Source organism: Carcharodon carcharias, chromosome 2 (assembly GCF_017639515.1).
Source record: "Carcharodon carcharias isolate sCarCar2 chromosome 2, sCarCar2.pri, whole genome shotgun sequence".
Classification (NCBI taxonomy): Eukaryota; Metazoa; Chordata; class Chondrichthyes; order Lamniformes; family Lamnidae; genus Carcharodon; species Carcharodon carcharias.
In genome coordinates, this window is record NC_054468.1 from 201,255,775 (window position 1) to 201,279,407 (window position 23,633).

At 39.2% G+C, this 23,633-nt stretch overlaps 1 protein-coding gene across 2 annotated transcripts in view; it reads right to left on the reverse strand.

Moving 5' to 3' along the window:
- The window catches only part of epas1b (endothelial PAS domain protein 1b), a 159,498-nt gene that overhangs the window by 48,078 nt on the left and 87,787 nt on the right, over window positions 1-23,633 (reverse strand). The gene's annotated exons all lie outside the window — the stretch shown is intronic.

Below are 23,633 nucleotides of genomic sequence, written 5' to 3' on the forward strand. Positions count from 1 at the left end.
TTATACTCTACAAGGTGCATTTTTTCCACAATTTGCAATTGACCTCAAAGACTAGAGAAATGACAACAATACTCACAAAAGCAGAAATTGGATCAATAAATCAAGTTGCTGAAAGTTACTTTTAAAATTTTCATCTGTTATTCAAGTCAAAGGAAACCTTTGGTTTTGCACACCAAGTTGGAGCTGGATTTCCACTTACATGTGTGGGAGTGAAGAGTCAGCTCAATGCCTTGCAGGCTGCCTTGCTAGTCTGACTCACTTCATGACTCCCCAAAGCCTGTCCACCACCTACAATGCACAAGTCAGAAAGGCACGGCGATAATCATGGGAGATTTTAATCTACATATAAACTGGAAAAGTCAGATGGGCAAAGGTAGCCGAGATGAGGAGTTCATAGAATGTTCTCGGGATAGTTTCTTACAATAGCATGTTCTGGAACCAACCAGAGAGCAGGATATACTAGACTTGGTATTGTACAATGAGATGGGATTAATTAATGATCTCATAATGAAAGTGTCCCTAGGTATCAGTGACCACAATACGCTTGAATTTTACATTCAGCTTGAGGGAGAGAGGAGTGGGCCCAAGACTATGTTTTTAAACTTAAATAAGGGCAATTTTGAGGGCATGAAAGCAGGCTAAAGTGAATTGCAAATTAGGTTCAGGGATTGGTCAATAGAGATGCAGTGTCAAACATTTAAGGGGCTATTTCAGAACACACAGAATACATGTACATCCAGTCAGTAAGAAAAAGTTCAATGGGTGGACGTACCATCCGTGGTTAACTAGAAAATTCAAAAATAGTATCAATTTGAAGAAAAAATATATAATTGTGCAAAGATAATGGGAAGGCAGAAGATTGGACAGAATATAAGAAACAGCAAAGGATGACTAAAAGATTAATAAGGAGGGAGAAATTAGAGTACGAGAGAAAGATAGCCAGAAATATAAAAACAAATTGTAAGAGTTTCTATAAATATTTAAAAAAAGAAATGAGTTAACAAAGTGAGTGTTGGTCCTATAGAAAGTGAGTCTAGGGAATTGATAATGGAAAACAAGGAAACGGCAGATGAATTGAACAGATATTTTGCATCAGTCTTCACTGTATGTTATGGCACAGTGGATGATAAATGCTAAACCGCTCAAATCCCAGTGGGAAACTTGAAACAACTGCTACAATTGTTTTGCAATTTGTATTTTTATTTCGAGATGCATGCCTTGAGTTCAGTAGTAACAAGTCTACTGAGTCATAGAGGTTTTTTTTTACAAATTAAACATTAATAAAATAAATATTTTAAGCACATACATAGGTCTACAAATTACTATCATGATAACTCCTAGCTAATTAATCTCCCCTAATTAATCTGACTTCCAGTTACACAACCTTTAAGGCAACAATAAAAACAAAATGGATTTCAACAGACCCGGGCAAAGCACTAGACAGGGATATTCAAAGTAAATTCTCTCAGCTTCAGTTCCCATAAGTAGCAGCTTGGTACACAAAGGCTGGAGGCTTTTCACACTTGTTAGATCTTAGAATTCCTTCTTCTTACACATAGCCTTCTCTCCTTTATACATTTTTCCCTTTGAATGCAAATTTCATTGTTTCAATGTGTCTTTGGACTTTACCTTTCTAATAAAATTGATATTATGAAAGATTTTTTATTATCAGTAAGCTTTGGGAAAAATAAATGCACTGTTTGGCTTCTTCTGGCTAAGTGAAACATTTCACCTCTTTTCAAATTCAAACTACTCTGGCTTATCTAAAAATGCAAATTTTCCTTGACACCTCACATTCTAAAACTCCAGTCATGTTTACTTATTTATCATTTCAAACCTAGCTTCTCTTCTGATACATCAAAGCCTTCAGAATTCAATTAATTCAATTAAGTCCCCCACACACAGACAGACGCACACACAGACTATCTAGACCACCCTATTCCTACTTTACAATGAATCCCAAAACATTATGAAAATGATTATATTTTCATGGCACCCCTCCTTATTGAAAAATGAACCGTCATTTAAATTTTAAAAAACGGCTTGATTTTCTTAATCCATCTTACATTATCTCCTATACTTATTACACTATTACATTACCAGATGCATGCATTAACATAATAAATATACATATATATATATCCTTTGGATCAAGAGAAATCATTCCAGTCCAGTGTCCAGGTTTGAAACGTCCAATTTTCCCTTTAAGCTTAAAACTCTCCACAATTCATCTGCAATCAGATTTTCTCATCCAGCTATATGTATAATTTGTAAATTAAATGGTTGCAGTAAGAAACTCCATCTGAATAGCCTTGCACTTTTGTCTTGAAATTTGTCCAGAAACTTTAAAGGATTATGGTCTGTATAAACAATTGTTTCTGACGAATTGTTTGCCACATCAATATCAAAATGCTACAATGCTAACACCAGACACAAAGTCTCCTTCTCTGTTGTACATTCAACTTCCGTGAAAAATACCCTATCGGTTTCTCAATTCCAGTGTCATGTATTTGTCCCAATGCCTATATTGCTTGTGTCAATGGCCAATTTAAATTGCTGGGTGTAATTGGGTACTGCCAAATCTGGTGTTGTAGTCAATACAGTTTTCAAACTATCAAATACCTTCTAATACTCCTGTGCCCATTGAAACTTCTTGTTCTTTTTTAATAGTTCAGTCAATCTGGCATCGCAAAAGCTGATATCTCATTTGCTCTCTCCAATAGCGCTATTTGCCAATATCCTCTCAGTAAGTCAATCTTGGTGATAAATTTCTACTTTCTCAATGCAATCCCACTTTGTCAATGCAATCTTCCAACCATGGTATAGGATATTAATCCACTTTTGTCACCACATTCACCTTTCGATAGTCCAAACACAGTCTTTGTGTTCCATCCAGTTTCACTATCAGCACAATAGGTGAACTCCAGTTACTGCAACTAGACTCAATGACATCATTTTGAAGAACAAATTCAATTTCTTTCTCTACTTGTGATAACTTTGCCAGATTTAATCTACAAGGAAGTTGCCTTATCAAAGATGAAACTTTTATACATGTCATGTATAGCTAACTTTGCCCTCCCCTGCTTATTTCCACATACAGCTTTGTGTGGCTGCAATAGCTTCTCCAAATCACTTTGGCACTTGTCTGGAAGGTAGCTCAATTTTATATGTGAATTTTCAAGTACCCCTCATTATCCAATTTGATTAGAGGAAAATCAATCTCAGGATCTTGCATTTCTACCTCTTTCCCTTTATCTAACCCCACTAACAATCCCTTTTGGTCCTCTTCCCTGTCAAAGTAACTCTTAAGCAGATTTACATGACACACCCTCGGCTTCTTTCTTCTTGAACAATCTTATCAAGCACAGTGTCAGTTAATTGGACTTCCGCACCTTCTCTCTGCCTTTGAATTTCCTGTTTACCTTGTTTCAACCTGTGAGCCTATGATCTTGTTATCATACAATTTGGAAACAATCCAGGATGCTCTTTCTGCAATACTTCTGTGGCAAACACTTCTACAGTACCATAGACATCACCCTATATGTGACCTAACTATATCATTACCTAAAATAAATTGAGCCGCTGCAATGGGCAATTTTCCCCATTACTCCAACAATCACCTAACCTGTTTTCCACTTACTCTTTTAAATTTACCTTCTACAATGGAATAGGTTTAGCATCTCCATGAACCCCACTTATTATCATCTGTTCCTGCAATGTTCTCTCTGAACAACAAATGTCACTATCCCACAACATTAAGAATTGACCAATCCGTGTGTCTCTTAAAATTTTTACCTACTCCACCCTTTACACATGGAAAGACTTTCCCTTCACATACAAAATCTTTAAACACTTCTGCATCCTGCTCCTTGGAACTCTCGGGTAAATTGTGAACACATTCCCATTCCTTTACCTATCACTGATTCTTCCTGTTTTACCTGTGCGCAAACCACTGTTTTTTCCTGTGCCTGAACTTAAGAACCCACAGTACTTTTACTTACAGAACTTTTCTACACCCCAATAATCCCAACAGATTTTCTCTGCAATTTCCAATACACTGACTTCGTGTGCCCAACTTTATTACAATGAAAATACCTCAATTTTCGAGTGTCAGCTCTACCCTCAGCACCTTCCTTTTTATTCTAAGAAAAAGCTTCCTGAGAATTTCTGCCTACTCATTCTCTTTAACTACCCACCTTCCTTTCACCCTTCTACTTTCTATCCTTCTCTGATTTAAAAGGGTGATGAAAGAAAGAGTTAGCTCTATGAACTAACTCATAATCATAAGCTATCTCTGCTTCTTGTCTTACCGTTTCAACCCTCTATTCCTCCACATGAGTTCTCACTACCGAAGGTATTTAATCTTTAAATTCTTCCAAAAGAATTACTTCTATAAGAGCTGCATATGTCATCTCTATCTTCAATGCCAATATCCACTAGTCAAAATTACTTTGTTTTACTCTCTCAAACTCAATATAAGTTTGCCCAGGCTGTTTTCTCATATTCCTAACTTTTTACCTGTATGCCTCAGGAACCAACTCATATGCCCTCAAAATAGCCTTTTTTTTACCACATCATAGTTGACCGACATTTCTTCTGACAGTGAAGCATAAACTTCATGTGTTCTACCCACCAACCTAGATTTTAACAACAAGGTCCAGTTTTCCTGTGGCCATTTCATTTGTTTACCTATGCCCTTCCTCTTTCCTTTTCTGCTGCCTCTGGTTCCAATTTTTTCATATGCAACTGAATTTGAGCCCTTTCCTTTGACCCACCCCTTGGAGAACTCAGTCTCTCGAGTATTCCTTCCAATTTTAAATGTTGTGCTATACCTTCAATTATGTCAGATTTCCTTATCCCTGCAGGTAATCCTAATTGTAATTTATCTGACAATTCCAATAGCTTAGCTTTATTTACCTTTTGTAAACCAACCAAAGTTATAACTTCAACTTCCAGACAAGTCTTAGCAGCTGGAAAAGCTATATTGTAGTTTCGCTACTTTAAAAAAACCTCACACCAACTCCTGAATTCAAAGTGCTTCTTGCATTCGTGAGCTTAAGATTCACCAACTCCAAACCAATCAAGGAATATCAAATATATCCTGCAAAGAGCCCCCAATTCTGTTATGGCACAGCGGATGGAAAATGCTAAGCTGTTGAAATCCCAGTGGGAAACTTAAAAATACAAATTGCAAAACAGTTGTGGCAATTGTTTCATTTCAAGATGCATGCCTTGAAAGTAGTAATAAGTCTACTGAGTTTGAGGGTTTTTTTTTTACAAAACTAAGTTAAATAAAATAAATAATTTTAAGCACATTCATAGGTCTACAAATTACTACTATGGAACTCCTATCTCACCTAATTAATCTCACTCCTAGTTACACCCCCAATAAGGCAACAGTAAAAACAAAATAGATTTTAACAGACCCAGGCAAAGCACACAATACCCTGGACAGGGATATTCATGGTGAATTCTCTTAGCTTTGATTACTATGGGCAGCAGCTTTGTACACAGAGGCTGGAGGCTTTTCACATTTGTTAGATATTAGAATTCCTTCTTTTTACACACAGCCTTCACTCCTTTTTCATATTTTCCCCTTTGAAAGCAAATTTCATTGTTTCAATGCCTTTGGACTTTACCTTTCTAATAATAAAAAATCTTTCATAGTACCAATTTTATCAGTAGGCTTTGGGAAAAATAAACACACAATTTAGCTTCTTCTAGCTAAGTGTAACATTTCACTCTCTTTTGAAATTCAAACAATTCTGACTTATCTAAAAATGCAAATTTCCCTTTACACCTCACATTCCAAAACTTGAGCCATGTTTACTTATTTAGCATTTCAAACATAGCTTCTCTTCTGATACACCAAAGCCTTCAGACCAGCTGTCTTTAATTCAGTTAAGTCCCACACACGCGCACACACACACATACACACACATAGACTCGCACACAGACTATCTCAACCCCACCTTTCCTATTTTACAATGAATCCCAATAACATTATTATTATTATATTTTCATGACAATAGAGAATACAAGTAACATCCCTGATGCAGCTATAAATCAGGAAATGGAAGACAGGGAGGAGATCCAGAAAATTACAACCATCAGAGAAATGGTACTGAATAAATTGTTGGAGCTGCAGGCAGACAAGTGTCCAGATCCTGACGGACCTCATCCTAGGGCCTTAAAAGTGGCTAATGAGTTAGTTGATGCATTAGTTTTAATTTTCCGAAACTTCCTGGATTCAGGAAAAGTTCCATTCGATTGGAACATAGAAAAAATGGAGGGAGACAGAACGCAGGAATCTATAGGCCCATTAGCTTAACATCTGTCATAGGGAAAATGTTAGAAGCTATTATTAAAGAAGCTATAGCAGGGCACTTGGATAAGTTCAAGGTAATCAGGCAGAGTCAACATGATTTTGTGAAAGGGAAATCATATTTAACCAACTTAATGGAGTTCTTTGAGGAAGGGGAACCAGTGGATGTACCGTACTTGGATTTTCAGAAGGCATATCAAAGGTTATTGCAGAAAATAAAATATCATGGTGTAAGGGATAACATAGCGGCATGGATAGAAGACTAGCTGGCTAACAGGAAGCAGACAGCAGGTATAAATGGGTAAAAAAGAATCAACTCTTTTCTTCTCCCCCGATGCTGCCAGACCTGCTGGGTTTTTCCAGGTAATTCTGTTTTTGTTTTAGGTAAAAATGGGTCTTTTTCAGGTTGGCAAGATGTACTAAGTGGCATGCCACAGGGATCAGTGCTGGGACCTCAACAGTTTACAATTTATATACATGATTTGGATGAAAGGGTGGTTGCCAAAATTGCCGATTACACAATGATAGGTAGGAAAGTAATTTGTAAAGAGCACATAAGGAGGCGACAAAAAGATATAGATAGGTTAATTGAGTGGGCAAAGATCTGACAATTGGAGTCTAATATGGAAAATGTGAAATTGTCCATTTTGGCAGGAAGAATTAAAGAGAGGTATGTTATCTAAATAGTGAGAGATTGCAGAGCTCTGAGATGCAGAGGGATTCGGGTGTCTTAGTGCATGAATTGCAAAAGGCTAGAATGCAGGTACAGCAAGTAATTAGGAAAGCTAATAAAATGTTATCATTTATTTTGAGGGGAATTGAATACAAGAGTAAGAAGGCTTTGCTTTAGTTGTACAGGCATTGGTGAGGTCACATCTGGAGTTTTGTGGTCACCTTATTTAAGGAAGAATGTAAATGCATTGGAATTAGTTCAGAGAAGGTTTACCAGACTAATACTCGGAATGGGCAGGTTGTCTTATGAGGAAAGGTTGGACAGGCGAGGCTTGTATCCGCTGGAGTTTAGAAGAGTAAGAGGCAACTTGATTGAAACATATAAGATCCTGAGGGGACTTGAAAGGAGGATGTGGAGAGGATGTATCCTCTTGTGGAAGAATCTAGAATTAGGGATCACTGTTTAAAAATAAGGGGTTGCCCATTTAAAATGAAGATGAGGCAAAATTTTATTTCTCAGAGGGTCTTGAGTCTTTGGAACTGTCTTCCTGAAAAGCTGGTGAAGCAGTGTCTTAGAAAATTTTTAAAGCAGAGGTGAATAGATTCTTGGTAAACAGGGGGGTTATAGGTTATCAGGGGTAGGCAGGATGCAGATTTGAGGTTACTACCAGATCAGCCATGATCTTATTAAATGATGGAGCAGGCCGAAGGGGCTACTCCTGCTTCTTGTTTGTATGTATGTTCGTATGTATGTATCATCTTGCATTGTGAATTTTACTTCCGCACAAAAAAACTCATCCCAATTGAACTTTAGTGCTGTTAATCAGTTTGTTTCTAACAAGACTTGTTTTTCACCCTTCACTACAATGATGGGAAGTTTTGCTATTGGTCCTTGTATGTGATTGGCACCACTTCCCATTACGGGGATTTTCTCTCCTCCATAACTTCATGATTCTATGCATGATTCCTCCAGCTGATGCTGACTCAACTTTTGACATTATAACAATTCAGGAATCATGCTGACTGATGCACCCGTGTCGACCTCCATGTTTACTGGAGCTCGATCCAATGCCGCTTGGACTGTGAATTTCCGCTGGACATCCTTGTACTTCGGATCGTATGGGTCTCAAATGATCCCTCATCAAACTGGTGCTGTTTGACAACCATATGCAGTAACTGCTGTTTCCTTCAGCCAACGTTTCCTCCGTTTACATTCTTTCAACTTTCTTTAGTATGGTGACCCTTCTTCCTGCAGTTGTAGCTCTCTGCCTTCAGAAATGGACAATTCTGTGCCCAATATTAGCCTAAGCACTGTTAACAGGACTATTTAGTACCAGTGCTACTGCTAAACGCTGGCCTGAAGGTCTACTGCTTACTCAGCTGCGTCCTATTTACTTCAGCAGATGACTGATAAGATGTTAACTCTGACTTCTCTTAAGTCATGGTTCCACCATGTCCATGAACAATACTGATCGGCAAGTTAGGTTGAAAGTTTACTTTGGCAATGTCAACAATTTACTAAAAACATAAATTCACTTTTTAAACCACACACAAATCTGTCCCGCAATGCTCTCTTTTGAAATCCTCCAAAACTACAATGAATGGACAGCTTTCTCAAAGCCACAATAAAGTCTCCAATGTTCTCACTAAGCAACTGATTCCTTGGAGAGAATTCTCTCTCACCGCCCCCCCCCCCCCCCCCCCCCCCCCCCCCCCCCCCCCCCCCCCCACCAACCATCCAATGTGGTGGGGGGGGTGGTTATGCAGGGGCGGGTGCGGACTCAATCAGCACCCTTGGTCAGGTCCGCGCCGCCATTTTAAATAGGCGGGCCAATTAAGGCTTACCCACCATGACACACACCTGGAAGTACCGGGCACTCCCTGTGCCTCAGGGAGATAAGTTTTAAGTTTTAAAAGTTTTAATAAAGTAAAAAAATTTAAGACGTCACCTCATGTGATAGAGTCACATGTGCTGGGACATGTCAATGAACTTTAACGAAAACATTTATTTAATTTATCAACCCTTCATGAAACCTCATCCCGCCTGTAGATGAGGTTCCATGGAAAATGCGACGGCCGCCTGGGCTCTTCGCCTGCCCGCCAACCTTAAGGTTGGATGGGCAGCTTTCTCAATAGCCTTAATTAGTTAATTAATGGCCTTAACAGACCTTTGACAGTTGGGTGGATGCGCAGGCAAGTCAGCTGCGCACCGCTGAACTGAAAATCTAAATGATGCACGCCTGACGTCACCCCGCGCCATTTTACACCTCGGTGAGCGGGCCCTGTCCCTGCTCACCAAGCCGAAAATTCTTCCCCTTGTTCCAAGCCAATAGCTTTCCACAATCCCTAATGGTTTGGGATTGTAGTGCTGCTTACAAAATGTGCCTGACAGTGGCATGTCTTTTGGCTTAGCAGGGGCGAGCAAATTCTTGACATTTCACACACTCCTGCGCTGCTTCAGTCAGAAATATCACAATTTTCCTTTCCCTCCCTGCCTGATTAACAGCCAGATTATCAGGAACATTGAGGCTATTACTAGCAGTGAAATACATCTGTAGCACGCCAAAAGACTCTTGGGGCAGATATTTCTCTTCGGCGTGCAGGAGCGGGCGTGTAAAAGGACGTGCGATGACGTTGGGCGTGACTCCTGGTGTCACTGCGCGTCATTCTGATCTTCCATTTGGTGGGCACGCACCAGAGGCGGATGCGCACCCACTGAACTGTCAAAGGCCTGTTAAGGCCAGTTAAAAACCAATTGAGATAATTGATAGGGCTGCCCGTCCAATCTTAAGGTTGGCGGGCAAGCGAAGAGCCCAAGCGGCCTTGCGTTTTTTGTGAGACCTCTTCCCACCCGTCACATGAGGGGACATGTCTAAATAACTTTAATCTTTCTTTATTTCGAATTTTCAATTTGAACTTAATCTCCCTGAGGAGATTTCTGCGCTCTTTCGCTGAGCGCTACCGGCGCTGAGCGCTACCGGGCGCACGTCACACTGGGCGGGCCAATTAAGGCCTGAATTGGCCCACCCACGTAAAATGGCTCGGCGCCCGTTCCTAACTGGCCCGCCTGACAGGCAGAAGATTCTGCCCTTGGTCATGGCTATACTCTCCCAGTCACCAAATAATACCCGTCGATGCAGCCATCTTTGAAGGTCAGTCCACCCAAGTGTATCAACAGCCTTTTAACCAAGACTGGACTTTTAAAACTATTTCTCAGCAAAAAAAAAACTAAGGACATCTACAATCCCACCTCAGTGCCAGACAGTGATATCTTTACAAGACAGAAAGGGACAGTGTGCCACATGTAAAGTCAAGTACCAACCAAAAATGAGATTTGACTGTATGTACATACATACACAAATGGCCACAAGGAGAGGGTGCTATTACACAGCCAAACATCATTACCATGCTCCACATCTTAAACTACTTGGAAGCAATGGCATGGGAGATCTGCTAGTTTCTGCCAGTATCGCTAAAATTACACTAATAGCTTAATACTTGAAGTGGTTTGAATATATGATATATAACATTTGAAGAGAAGTATGAGGGGCCTGCCCTCACAAATTGTTTCACTAATTCATCTTCTCTTCAAGTTGGCAGGATTTCAAAGGATACTAGTACTGAACTTGATTTAACAGATGGATTTTAACATGTAGATGGATAACATATATTTTAATACAAAGCCATTATCTCCTTTTTGCTGGCACAAACAATCTATATATTAATCTAAATTTAATGGCTTTGGAAGCAAATAGCTTATATTCATTTTGAATTCTTGTATCAAAATTGTAGTCTTTGCTGATATTCACAGCGATATAAGCATGACATTATACAAAATTTAGCTGAAAAAACTTAACCAATTTCACCTACATTAATAGAGATGAGTGTCAGCCATGGCTCAGTTGGTAGATCTGCCTCTGAGTCAGAAGATTGTGGGTTCAAGTCCCACTCCGGGACTTGAGCATAAAAACTAAGACTGACATTCCACTACAGTACTGAGGGAGTGCTACACTGTCAGAAGTGCTGTTAAAGGGAGACCTTCTCTGCTCTCTCAGGTGGATGTAAAAGCTCCCTTAGCACTATTTAGAAGAAGAGCAGGGGAATTATCCCCAGCGTCCTGTCAATATTTATCCCTCAATCAGTGTCACAAAAACGAATTATCTGCTCATTATCACATTTCTTTTTGTGGGAGCTTGCTCTGCACAAATGTGCTGCCGCGTTTCTTACAACAGTGACGTCATTTAAAAAGTAAGTGTATTTAAAGCACTTTGGGATATCCTGTAGTTGTTTAAAGCAGTATGATGTGTGCAAGTTGCATCATATGGTCCAGTAAGAAGATTGCAGTGGCGCAGCATCCGAGATGATTGTTTTTACTTCCCTTGTGGAGGGCTCACTGCTTGAATTTGGCAGCCTAGCTGTCTATGGTTATAATTAAACCAGTAGATTCAAATTTCCTGCGCTTCAAGGAGCAGCTACACAAGTCAACATTGAGTACCCAGACCAGGAAAGATTTGGAATTGCTAAAATTCACATACAACATAGGCACTATTACATATGCATCTCAACTTTCACATAAAGCAGAACCTATGACTAAAGATCTCTATCTTATAAAAAATAATGAATTGGCTCCCAGCTGAGAAATGACCAAATAGCAGTTCCATGATCGGCAGGACCAGAAAATCCTGCTCTGACGAAAATTCGGATGGGTCGCCAAATTTTCTCTCCTGCCCATGATAGATAGGACTGCAGACAAGAAAAGCTGAATGGAAGAATCATAAAAGCCAAACAGTTTCATGACCTAACAGAGGAGAAAATGCAATGCTGAACATGGCCAGCCTGGCAATGCTGAAGTGATTGTTTTAGACCCCATTTCCCAAGTTCACACAGCATTGAGCTTTATGAGACATGCCAGGGATCAAATTCATTCATAGATTCTCACTTCTTTGTGCCGAATGCCTAGGACCTTACTCAGGAATTTCTAGTGTAGGGAACTCACTCTGACACTAACAAGTGGCACCACACAACTTAAAATGCCTTGGAAGTGATGTGATAAAACTACAGGTACTTCACTTACCGTTGGCATGAGGAATGACAAAATGTTCAGAGGTAATATTCTCATTTTTAGCAACAAATCTTTCAACTGTTATTAGAATCAAATATTTTCAGGAAATCACATCAGCTTTTGTCTTCAGATATCTTTTTGATATGTTTTGAATAACTATTCCAATCTGACACAAAGAATTGAAACAATTAAAAAACTATTGAACTTTCATAAGAATTTTGGCTGTTAGTTCAATGCAAAGTCCTTAAAATGCCACTGACATAATTATAATCAGTTGGTCCTCACTACTAAGACATTGGCTGATGCCCAAGACAAACTGAAGGTATCCTGCTTCTCAACAGTCTAAATCTTGCTGACCTTTTGACTGTGCAGAAGTTGTATTTGTTTTGAATTCCAAAAGTGAGATGTGAAGATTCAGCACAATGCATTTCAGAGAATGCTTTTGAAGGTTGTAACAAATTATCATGAGAATGAAAAATTACAAATATGCATTGTTTTGCAAAGGAATATCCTTTCCCACCCATTGCTACCTTTTCACAGGAATATTAAAAATAACAAACGATAATATAAATACATTAATGGGCAGAATCTCACAACAAAAAGGAAAATGGGGATCTTGGTACAAATGTTTTGTTAGATTTACTTGGTAGCCTGGCACAGATCATTTCTAGTTCAAATCAGTTTGCTGAAGTTGCTGTAAATAGATCTGTCATAGGAGTATTCCACAAAAACATTATTTGCTTAACATCCCAGAGTCACTAATGCTAACTTGTCTTTAGAAAATGATTAAAAGAAAATCCCTTTGCTAGTAGCTTAGTTCAGCCACCTGAAGGCAAAGGCCCAAAAATTCATCCTTACTGTAAGGATAATGGTCACTTAGTACACTGCTCCTTGCCACTTCCACCACTCTAATAAAATATTTAAGTTTTTTGTTTTCCATCGATGTTCTCTTCTCTTTCCTGAATGACTCAACTACTTGAGCCTGCCAATACCTCAACCAAAGAGCAATTCTTAAGATGAGCATTAACACTCTATAGACTTATATAACATAACTGTTAACTGTTCTCACATATACATGTCTTCAACTTCTATTCCAACTTCTTTTAAATATTTTGTTTTATTTCATTGGTTTGCTGAATCTAGTTTCATTATACAGCAGAATAGTAGCCAATCCTCTTCAAAGGCTATCACTGTCATTATTTTGCATAATTTTGAAACAAAATATAATTATTGATTATATAAATTGTAATTAGTTACAGAGCCTCATGTGTGAAATAAGAGAAATATTTACACTGAAGCGAAGCACTCACTCTTTTTTCCCACCTGTTTTAGGACGTGAGAATTGTGGGGTGCTGTTCGAAATATGTCATCCTTTACGTGATGCCGTGCCAATGCTGAGTGCTTAGATGTCACTACATTCTTGGCATCTAGTGTCACTTAAGAGGAAGGTTGCAACATGAAAGATTTCTCTTAACTAGTAAATCAATCATAAAGGGATCAATTTAAGAATGCAGGAGTGTTAAAATAATTTTTTACAAAGGTTGTTTTCTTCAGCTGGCACTGCTGGTACATTGTGGTAAGAACTGCAAATATTTTCGTTCGCCACCACTCCCAACCCTCACCTGCGACTGATGAGCTCACAGACCCAGGAGTACGGTAGGCAGCCCACCACCAACTTTTAAATTAGCCTCAGCACAGTTAGCAGCCGATGTCATATTAAGGGTAAATCAACATGCAGACATTCCATCCAACTCTCTTCTACCGGGAACTCTTCTACAGTGAAACATTTATGTTTTTGTCCCTCATTTGCATTAGGAAAAGTTTAAAAGTTAAATTGGTATATTTTATGATGAAATTAGGAGTTTTTGTCTAGTTTAACTTAAGTGCCTTAAGACTTACTATGCTAATTGTGCTGCATAAATGCAAGTGGTTGTTGTATAACACTTTAAGTTTTATTTAGTGGCTAACTCTTTAAATCCAATTACAAAACATAAGTAATTTAAACACCAATTATTGTTCAAATGTCTGTATCACAATGACAATAACTTGCATTTATAAAATGCCTTTAATGTAGTAAAATGTCCCAACGCATTTCCTGCTCCTAATTTATACATTTGTATATATGTACTTCGGCAGATATTAGGACAGGTAACCATAAGCTTCATCAAAAGCATAGATTTTAAGGAGCGCCTTAGGGGAGGAGAGAGAGGCACAGAGATTTAGGACGGAAATTCCAGAGTTTAGGGCCTAACCATCTGAAGGCTTGTCCACCAATTGCGGAATGAAGAAAATCAGGGCCTGCAAAATGCTGGTATTGGAGAATCTCAGAGATCATGAGGGTTGGAAGGGGTTACTGAGATGGGGCCGGGGGGGGTGGGGTGGGCAAGGCCACGTTGGGATTTGAAAACAATGTTGAAAATGTTAAAACTGTTGTGTTGCCAAACAGGGAGCCAATGCAGGTCAGTGAGCACAGAGGTGGTGGATGAACAGGACTTGGTGCGAGATGGGATAAAAGCAGCAGAGTTTTGGATGGGCTCAGGTTTATGAGGCCAGCCAGGACAATACTGGAATAGTTGAGTCTAGTAATCACATGTTGCAAGCTTTGTCAGTTATAGTCTGCACAGAAATAATTATTTCCAACTTAAGAAATGTTGCACAATTGATTCAGTTTGTACATGATCAAGAGAATTGTTTCCTTTTCTAAATTAGATTGGACATGAGAAGTTGTTCCTTTCAAATCAGAGTTAATTTGAAAATTATTAGATTGAAAATTCTGAAAGAAAGAAATAATTGCCCTTCCAAGAAACAATGTGGATTAGTTAGATTCCCACAGTGTAAAGAACTGAAAGCGAATGAAGCACTATTATCTGAAAACAACTTAGAAAGAATTAGGAGTTAGCTTATTTCTTAGAGTTCAATTTTATTTTGCATGGAGGTTATCTAATTTGATTATGTAACTACATTATTTGAATGTGCTTATTTCTTGTAAAATAAATTTGCTTGCTCTTTTAGACTTTTAAAAAATTGGCTGATGTGATGCTCTACTACTTTTGAATACCTGAATGAGATTTTAAGGGGAATTAGCATTACCTGGGAATGCAACAGAGGTATGAGAAGCAAACTAATGTATAAGAGGATTATAAAGATCCAAAAATGTAACAGCTGATTTTCTAACATTTGTCTTACTTAAAATGTGACAAAATTGTACAAAGTACTATAGTCACCTATTTTACACAGAAGCTGTTTTTGTCAAGTCTCTGTTCTGTTATCCAAACTCTCCTCTGACCTCACCATTGGGGAGATTCCTTGGGCAGAATTTTACGACAGTGGGATTTTATGTTTCCGCTGTCGTCAATGGCATTTATAACGGCCCTGTCCCCGCCGAAACAGGGCTGTAAAATTCTGCCCCTTGTGTGTCTTGGAGCAACTTCGGAGCAAATAGCAAGATTCAAGACTTAGAACCTGTTTGGAGCTGGTGGACTGTATGTGATTGGCATATACAGTCACAGAGCGTATGATAACATAAACTGGATTTCAAGAAGTAAAACACTATATTACATAATTATAATCCTCAGAATGAATGGAAAATTGCAATTTGCCTTTATTTAAAATTACATAATAATTTTACTGGGTCATTTTCCCAAATCTATATAATCGTTTTGTACACTTAGAAAATTGTACAATTTTTTAATATATTTAACTTTGTATAGCATTGATTTTATAAAGTCACTTTAAGCAGTTGAATATCCTATTTGATGGAGTCAGAAAGGAAATTGGGTTCAATAGAGAAATCTCTTGGTAGTCTGCTAGGGAAACAAATGTATTTGGATCTTCAAGGTGCATTGAAACTTTCATTCAGTTATGTATAATAATCTTATTTTAAAAATAGCTGCTATAAACAAACTTTGATTAATTGTCTACACAGGATGTGCATAGTCCTGTGGTTTTAGAGCACTTTTCCATGGATCTTCCCCTCCTCCTCCACCAGTTTCCTTTTGAGGACGAGCTCTGAGACACAGTATGTTGCATAACAATTATTCATTATTAATACATCCTTCTATGGTGTCTGTGATAATCTAAACATATTAACGTTTTAAACTAAACTGTTTTTAAGACACATTTTACATAGTCAACATAATCTTTCATTAAAAATTAATTCTCAGGATGTGGTCATTACTAACAAAGCCAGAATTGATTGCCCATTGTCCCAAGAAAATGGTTGTTGAATGCTGCAGTCCATGACGTAAAGGTGAATCCCACATTGCTGTTATAGGATTTCAACCCAGTGATAATGAAGGAATGGTGGCCACTCTTGCCCATGCTGTCACGGACCAACGCATCTGTGAGAGATAGATTTGTGAGGTCAAGGTAAAGTAGGTTTTTTCCTCCTGATAGCTCTTTTACCACATGCCATAAGCCCAACCTGGAAGATATGTCCTTCATGACTCAGCTCAGTCAGTAGTGGTGTGCTGAGTCACTCTTAGTGATAGACACCCCAAGCATATTCTGTATCCTCGCCACCCTAAGTGTTTCTTCCAAATTGTGTTCAACAATTGAGGGTGGGTGGTAAGTGGTAATCAGCCGGAGGTTTCCTTGCCCATGTTTGACCTAATGGCATGAGATTTCAAGAGGTCTGCAATCAATGTTAAGGACTCTCAGAGCCACTCCCTCTTGACTGTATGCTGCCTCCTTTAGGGGGTTTGGCCCGCCAGTGGGAGGAACCTGGGATGGTGTGTGAAAGGTATGATTCTGTGAGTATAACTATGTCTGGCTGTTGCTTGACTAGTCCGTGAGACAGCTCTGCCAATTTTGGCAGAAGTGTCTACATGTTAATGAGCAGGGGGTTGCATGCACTTTGGTGGTGCCTGCTGCCTAGGTTGATGCTGGGTGATTCATCTGGTTTTATTCATATTGTTTCTGCAGGGGTTTGATACAATTGAGTAGTTTGCTAGGCCATTTCAGAGGGCAGTTAAGAATCAACCACATTGCTGTGGGTCTAGAGTCACTTACAGGCCAGATCAGGTAAGGATGGCAGATTTCCTTCCGTAAAGGATGTCAGTGAAACAAATGGATTTTTACTACAATCTAGTCGTTCTATGGTTACCATTACTGAGACTAGCTTTTTAAAAATTAATTAACTGGATTTAAATTTCTCAGCAGCTTTGATGGGATTTGAAATTTCCCTCTAGATTAGTAGGCTCAAACATTTAGATTGCTAGTCCAGTAAAAATCCTCTTTACTACCATGTCCCTAATGCTGCTGAACACTGTACAATCATCAGCAAACAACTCCATGCCTGGCCCTGTAAAATATGCGCACCATGATAAAAATGAAGCAATGGGCCTTCAATTCAAAGTTAGGAAATACATGCCTTTTGTGTTTCCCCAGCTCTTATTTTTCCCTCGCCATGTACCATCACCAGTTCAGATCCAGTTTCTGACTGTTGATTTGAATTGGTCTTCAGGAAATGTGTAAGACCTAAACGAGGTGACCTTGCTCTTAGGCTGCATTTATTTTGAGCTACTTGTTTGAACAGGTAGCTGCAAAGAGTGGTTCACAGCCACTAACACTGCTTTTATACTCAGGGCTGATCACCACAAATTTGCACTCTTGCTGCCATGGGAGACTCTGCACATTCATGCCTAGGAACATGCGCAGACTCCTGAGCCTGGCAGGTAAATTTTAAATGTATTGAACGTGCAAGAGGTTGTGCCTACCTAAAAAAAAAAATTAGAAATCTTTGCTTCATTTTCTAAAATGTTCAGAAGGTTAAATTATGACATTCCATCTCTTATAGGGTAACACATACATGGTAACAGTACCCATAGATTCTCTTCTGTCTCCCTAATTAAACTTGCACTGGAGTTAGAGCAAAACTTGGACAAATAAGGAAAGAGAAAGAATAAAGAAAAATGTCAAAAAAGAAGATAGAGAAATTATAAACACTTTATATTTTCAAACTTGATTGAGCAAGATCACTGACATTAGAACTGTTGTATTCTCATTATTGTGTTTATATCGGGAAATACACAGGAAAGGAAAACTAAGGAAATGCAGACAAAGTATGTTGTATAGAGGGAAGATCTAACCATGATACAGGAACAATGGTTTTCAATTGCGCTTCAGTCCCTATTACATGCCAATTATGGTCATTATAGTCCCTTTTTCCTTAAATTGCTGCACTGTTGATCTCAAAAAATGTTTACATTATATGTTCAAAATATATAAAATATTCAGTCTGCTTCTGCCTCAGGTCATCCAGTCCAAGGTAGTATTATGAGCCTCCAATGTCAATTGTGCTCCTGAGTCACCGTCAGGCGTGGCTTTTCATCGGCTACAGGACTAGCACTTGCTTGGGGAGGGAGAAGAAGTGGCGTCAGGCAAGGGAAGAGGCTGCAGGGCGAGGGCTGTACTGGAGAAGGAGGCTATCCCAGGGTCTGTGTGGGGCACATGTTGATCTGTGCAAGTGACCACAAGATGGCGACCGCTGAGGAAGCAGTTTCCAGTGGAGATGAGGCCAGATGGAGATGTGAGGGGGTGTATGATAGAGTGAGTGGTGATGTCCCTTGAGCTGGCAGTGAGTGAGATGCCAATGAATGTGTGATGGCCTTGTGATTGTGTGAGTTCAGAGTGATGAGATGCTTGCCTTACCCTGGCTGCACAGATGAGATCATTCATTCATTTTCTGCATTGGATGGCTGACCTCTTGTGTGCAACAATGGCACTGACCACCTCTGCCGCCGCCTCCCAAGCCAGAGTGGTGAGACTGATAAGCCTCCGGCGGCCAGGGCCAGGGTATAGGACATTGCTGCAGGTCTCCACAGCATCCAGAAAGCATCCCAGGGATGTGTCACTGAATTTGGGGCCAGGGCCGGGAGGTGGGGGGGGGGTTGTGTGTGTGTGTGTGTGTGTGTGTGTGTGTGTGGGCTGCACTCGTCTTGGCTTTTGGGGCCATGTCTCCACCAGAGCAGTGCTAGGCTGCAAGCTTTGGAAAGTGTGCGCATGGCTGCACTTTAAATATGGCGCCCTGCATGAGGATGCGGCAAGGTAATGGTATGACGGGCAAATTGGAGTCCGCCCACCAGCAACACAGCGTGTTTCCTGTGGCTGCATAATTAATAAGGTGGGCATGGGATGGTACAACGCGAAAACCCACCATTGTGTCCAGCGGGTAAAACGACTTTTTTCCTGTCTGCTACCACGCTTTGTGCAAACCTGGGACAATTCCGCCTTTTGTTAAAATGAGCAAAGAGAGGAAAACATGACACCAGGAGAGAGGATCTGCATCCCCTCTTGGGGTAACAAACTTTCAAAGAGAATGGGAAAGGGGTAGGACAACTTCACCATAGCCCCAAGTGTTCAACAAGTGGGTTGGAACTTCCAGCTGGGAGCACAACATTGCAGAATTAGGTCATAAGAATAACACCTTAAAAGAGCAGAGGTGAATGCTTCCAGTAGGAAATATTTATTCTTTTCTGTGCTCTATATTATACACTTAAAGCACCTCTATGAATCCTTGATGACCAAAGAATCAAATGAGCCTCAATTAAATAAAAGAGATTTCTCCATGCTATCAGTCAAGGATAATTTTGAATTATGTATCTCCTACTTGGCACTGATTAATATATAGCTCTTCTGCTTCCAGACTAAATCAGTAGGGCTTTATTTTTAACTCTGTTTACATCAAAGTTAGAGGTAAAAATAGACAACCCCCAATCAGTTTGGAAGCAGACCAGCATGACTCACATGAAAGTCAGGTACTAAAGGTTTAATGACTTCTGTGGCTGCCATCAAAATCTATCTTCTTTGGTTAAATTATATTCCATGCTCAATGGAAGAGCCACCTCAAAAGTGAGTTTCTTTTTAAAAAAAAAGGTAATTAAAAAAAAAGACCCATCTGGTTTTAATCCAGTGCCCTATATAGTGGAGTCTAGGGAGAAAGGCTTACCCCTACAAATCCCCATGTGGTAATGTCCCAGTCTTGGCAGATGAGGACAGTTGCAAAGTGGAAGCCATCGGGTTTCTCCATACGGAGGGAGAGAAAATTTGCAAGTGCAATCATCCCAAACTGCTCCTACACACCTCATATCAGCTATTTCCAAAGGCCTGGTAGCAGGTTGTCTGCCGGGGAATAATTTGTGGTGCAAGGAGACCTAAAAGGGCAGTGGAATAAGTAAAAACAAAAATTCAATTTTTTGTACCTATTTAATTTTATTGTGATCCCAACCTCATGTTACAGTCTTAATGCTCGGTGTTATTAATAGTCCCAATCTCATTGGTACTTATCAGTCCATTGTTTTTTGAAAGAAAAATATTTCAGTTAAAAGCAAAACTCCCAACCAAAGCAGTTTTTCTGGTTATTCAAATGCATTTGATCTTACTTGCAGCATTATTTTCATTGTACCTGTGTATTCAAGTATTACCATGCTGTACACATTGACATTGGCAATGACGTCCTGTTCTACCAATAACCAATGACCTTGCTGTGATAATAAAACAAATGTTGACAAAAATAGATTGTACAAGCTTGCAAACACAAAAAGTCCTTTCCCTTTGTTTTTGCCATTGTTCTTTAAGTTTGACTTTTGACATCAGTGTGTCAGGTCAAGAATAGAAATTGAACAAATGACAATGTTACTGCACTACTGCATAAGGCGATGAACAGGTAGAAATCAGAAAGATGGACTGTTTTTTTTATAATAGTTGAATATATCTGAATATTTGATGAATGAATGCAGTGATTTGACTCTGTTTCTGTGGTCTTTCAAGCTTTAAAAATGACTTGAAATAAATATGTCGACAACTCTAGAAAACATTTCAATATTTATTAAACTAATAGCATTTGAAGTGAAACTGATTTATCTTTAGCCTTACTGCTGAAACAAGGCTAGTTTGGATGAAAAATAAATTATATTTTTAGTCCAGAGAGAATGGAGTTAAACTTCGAGAAGGGAAATCAAAACAAGACAAAAAATCTTAAGAAGAACTCTATACTTCAAGCATGTTAAATCAATTCTTCTTCGTTTTTCAATTACACTGTGTACCTTCTGTGTAGAACATGGAAGTATTATTATAAACCATTGTTCCAGCTAATTTCCTGTGATGCTAATCTCAATCTAGTCCCTAATTCAGGAGTCGCAGTTCCTTCCATTGAATTCCTTCCCTCCCCACATTCTCAGATCGCACTACATAAGATTATCCAATCAGCGTAGATTTGTTACAAAGAGAACCTCTTTTGTTTCCAGATAGCTTTAGTGGGGAAAGGCATTCCTCAGTGTGGAATCAAGCCCTAAAGAATATATTCACAAACCTGTGCTGACCTTGTAGTGTGATCCCAGTTATGTATGGATTTCAGATTGCAGTTATATCTGGGGTTCTAACATCCATAGTTCAATCTTTGGATGTGTGCCTCAACGAGCCAGTTAAGGAACATGTTCATACCGAATGGGATAGGTGGATGGTTGACAGAGAAAAACCTTCACAAAGTGTGCTGACCTGCTTGATGTTTTGGGTGGTTTTGTCATCAAGTCATGGGATGCTGTTAGAGCACAAATTGTGATCTGATCATTCATAAAATGTGTAATATCCAATTGGAGAGAAGGATGGCTTGTTGCTGAGGGATGATTCTGAAACTGAAAGCGCTCAAATCTGGTCCAGAGTGGGATCCTTATAATGATGCCATAGCCAAGAATGAATTTGATGCACTTTGCATCGGATACCAAAGACAATGAATTTGATGGGTTTTAAAACATTTTGATTGTGGTTAAAGGTATCCTTGTAGAAATAATTTGTTTAATAAAATGTGTCACATTAATCTAATTTGAATTCCCGGTGTTTTTTTAAAATTTCAAAATGGTGACCACCTACACTGACACCAGCAGTTTACATTTTATACTCGGCCTATAAGTCAACCCTTGTTTTTCGGATGGATTTTTGGAGGCTTCAAAAGCCAACCTATACGGCGCAATTTACACTATATTATGTTTCAAATGCATTTCAAGTTGTCTGCTGAATTAGAATGGATGAAAGCACTGGAGCCATGAAACGGGATTTTAAACAAAATTGTTTTTACTAAGTTAAATCTGGTTTATCTGAATTCTTTATTGGAGTAAATAATTACCACCTTCAGTACTTGCCCCAACAATATAACTTCTTTCATAAGTGGGCACAACTGTCGTTGATTCACAGAAACTTTTAACAATACAAGTTTTCAGAGGACCAATCCACCATTTTGAATAGAAGCTGACCCTCATTAAGATCAATCCTTGCTCATCAGCCAAATGAAGTATATTGCAAAACTCCACTCTATTAACCAGTTAGTTGCCTGCTTTTAACTAAATTGTTGTCATTAAAACTGTCATTTTTAGTCCAAGTTATGTATTATTCAATATTTAGATACAATATTTAAAACATTGCACCATGTGATTCATTGCATAGAGCTGCTTGTCTCACTAGAATGGTTTAAAGAAGCATCACTCTAAACATAGAGAAAATTAGGAAGTGAGTCAGCCTGTACCACTGAGATACATCTGTTGGTGCTTGCCTTCCGAGAGTCTCTTGCTCAACATCTTTCCACAGTTGAGATTGGAAACTCACTTTGGCTCTAATTTTCACAAAGCCAGAAGGATTCCGTATCCTAACCAAAATGGCTCTGGAGATCCGAATCCAGAGGTCTGCGGGGGAGGGGAACAGGGTAAGTTGTAGTTTACACATGTACTGTTGATGGAGGCAGCTGCACATGTAAAAGTTCAGCTGCCTTAAAACAGATCCAATTTTCGTAATACAACTCGTAGCTTTAGACATTTGAGGAAAAAGTCTAAAACTGCTGCAGCTATTTGGAGAGGTAGACTACCCTTTTCGGAGAGGAAAGGCGCTATTTGGCATTTGTAAGATTAGACATGAATGTGCGTAAAAAGTGGATAAGTTCAGTGGAACTGTCAAGCTGTCAATTCATTTAAATCCCCAAGCATTTTAATTTTTTTGAAAAAGCCCAGTCTGTTTGGCTGCATGAAATAACACTAGCTGTCTGTTGACATAAACCTGGGGGGTTATCATTATAGGGTTAGTGCTGCATTACTGATTCCACAACCTATCATTATCACAGTAAATTCACAGTTTGATTGACAGCGTTTGATGTGGGGCTTTGAATACAGTGTTTGTTTTCATAAATGATTAAGCACTTGAAGGAATTTAAATGTACTGAATGAATTTTTATGAATGAGAGTGGTTTTTTTAAAGTGAAGTCTGCAATAGACACTCAGAACTTCATTTTATTTCATCTCACCTTGGCTCCTGAGGTCACCCAATGGTGGATATTGGATGAATTGGCATAGAAGATGTAAGGGCAAAATGGTGGGGTGTCACGGGTTGGTGCGAGTTGGCACTAAGTTGGCATTGGGTTATAACAAACCATGGTGAGTGGGTAGATGTGCATAAGTTGGCATGGAGGGATGAGGGCCATGGGGATGAGTAGCGGAGAGGTGGGCATAGAGGATATAACGGGTCATGGGGAGGTGAGTGGGGGTATGAGTTGGCATGGATGCAGCATGGAGAGTATGATGGAGTGTATGAGGG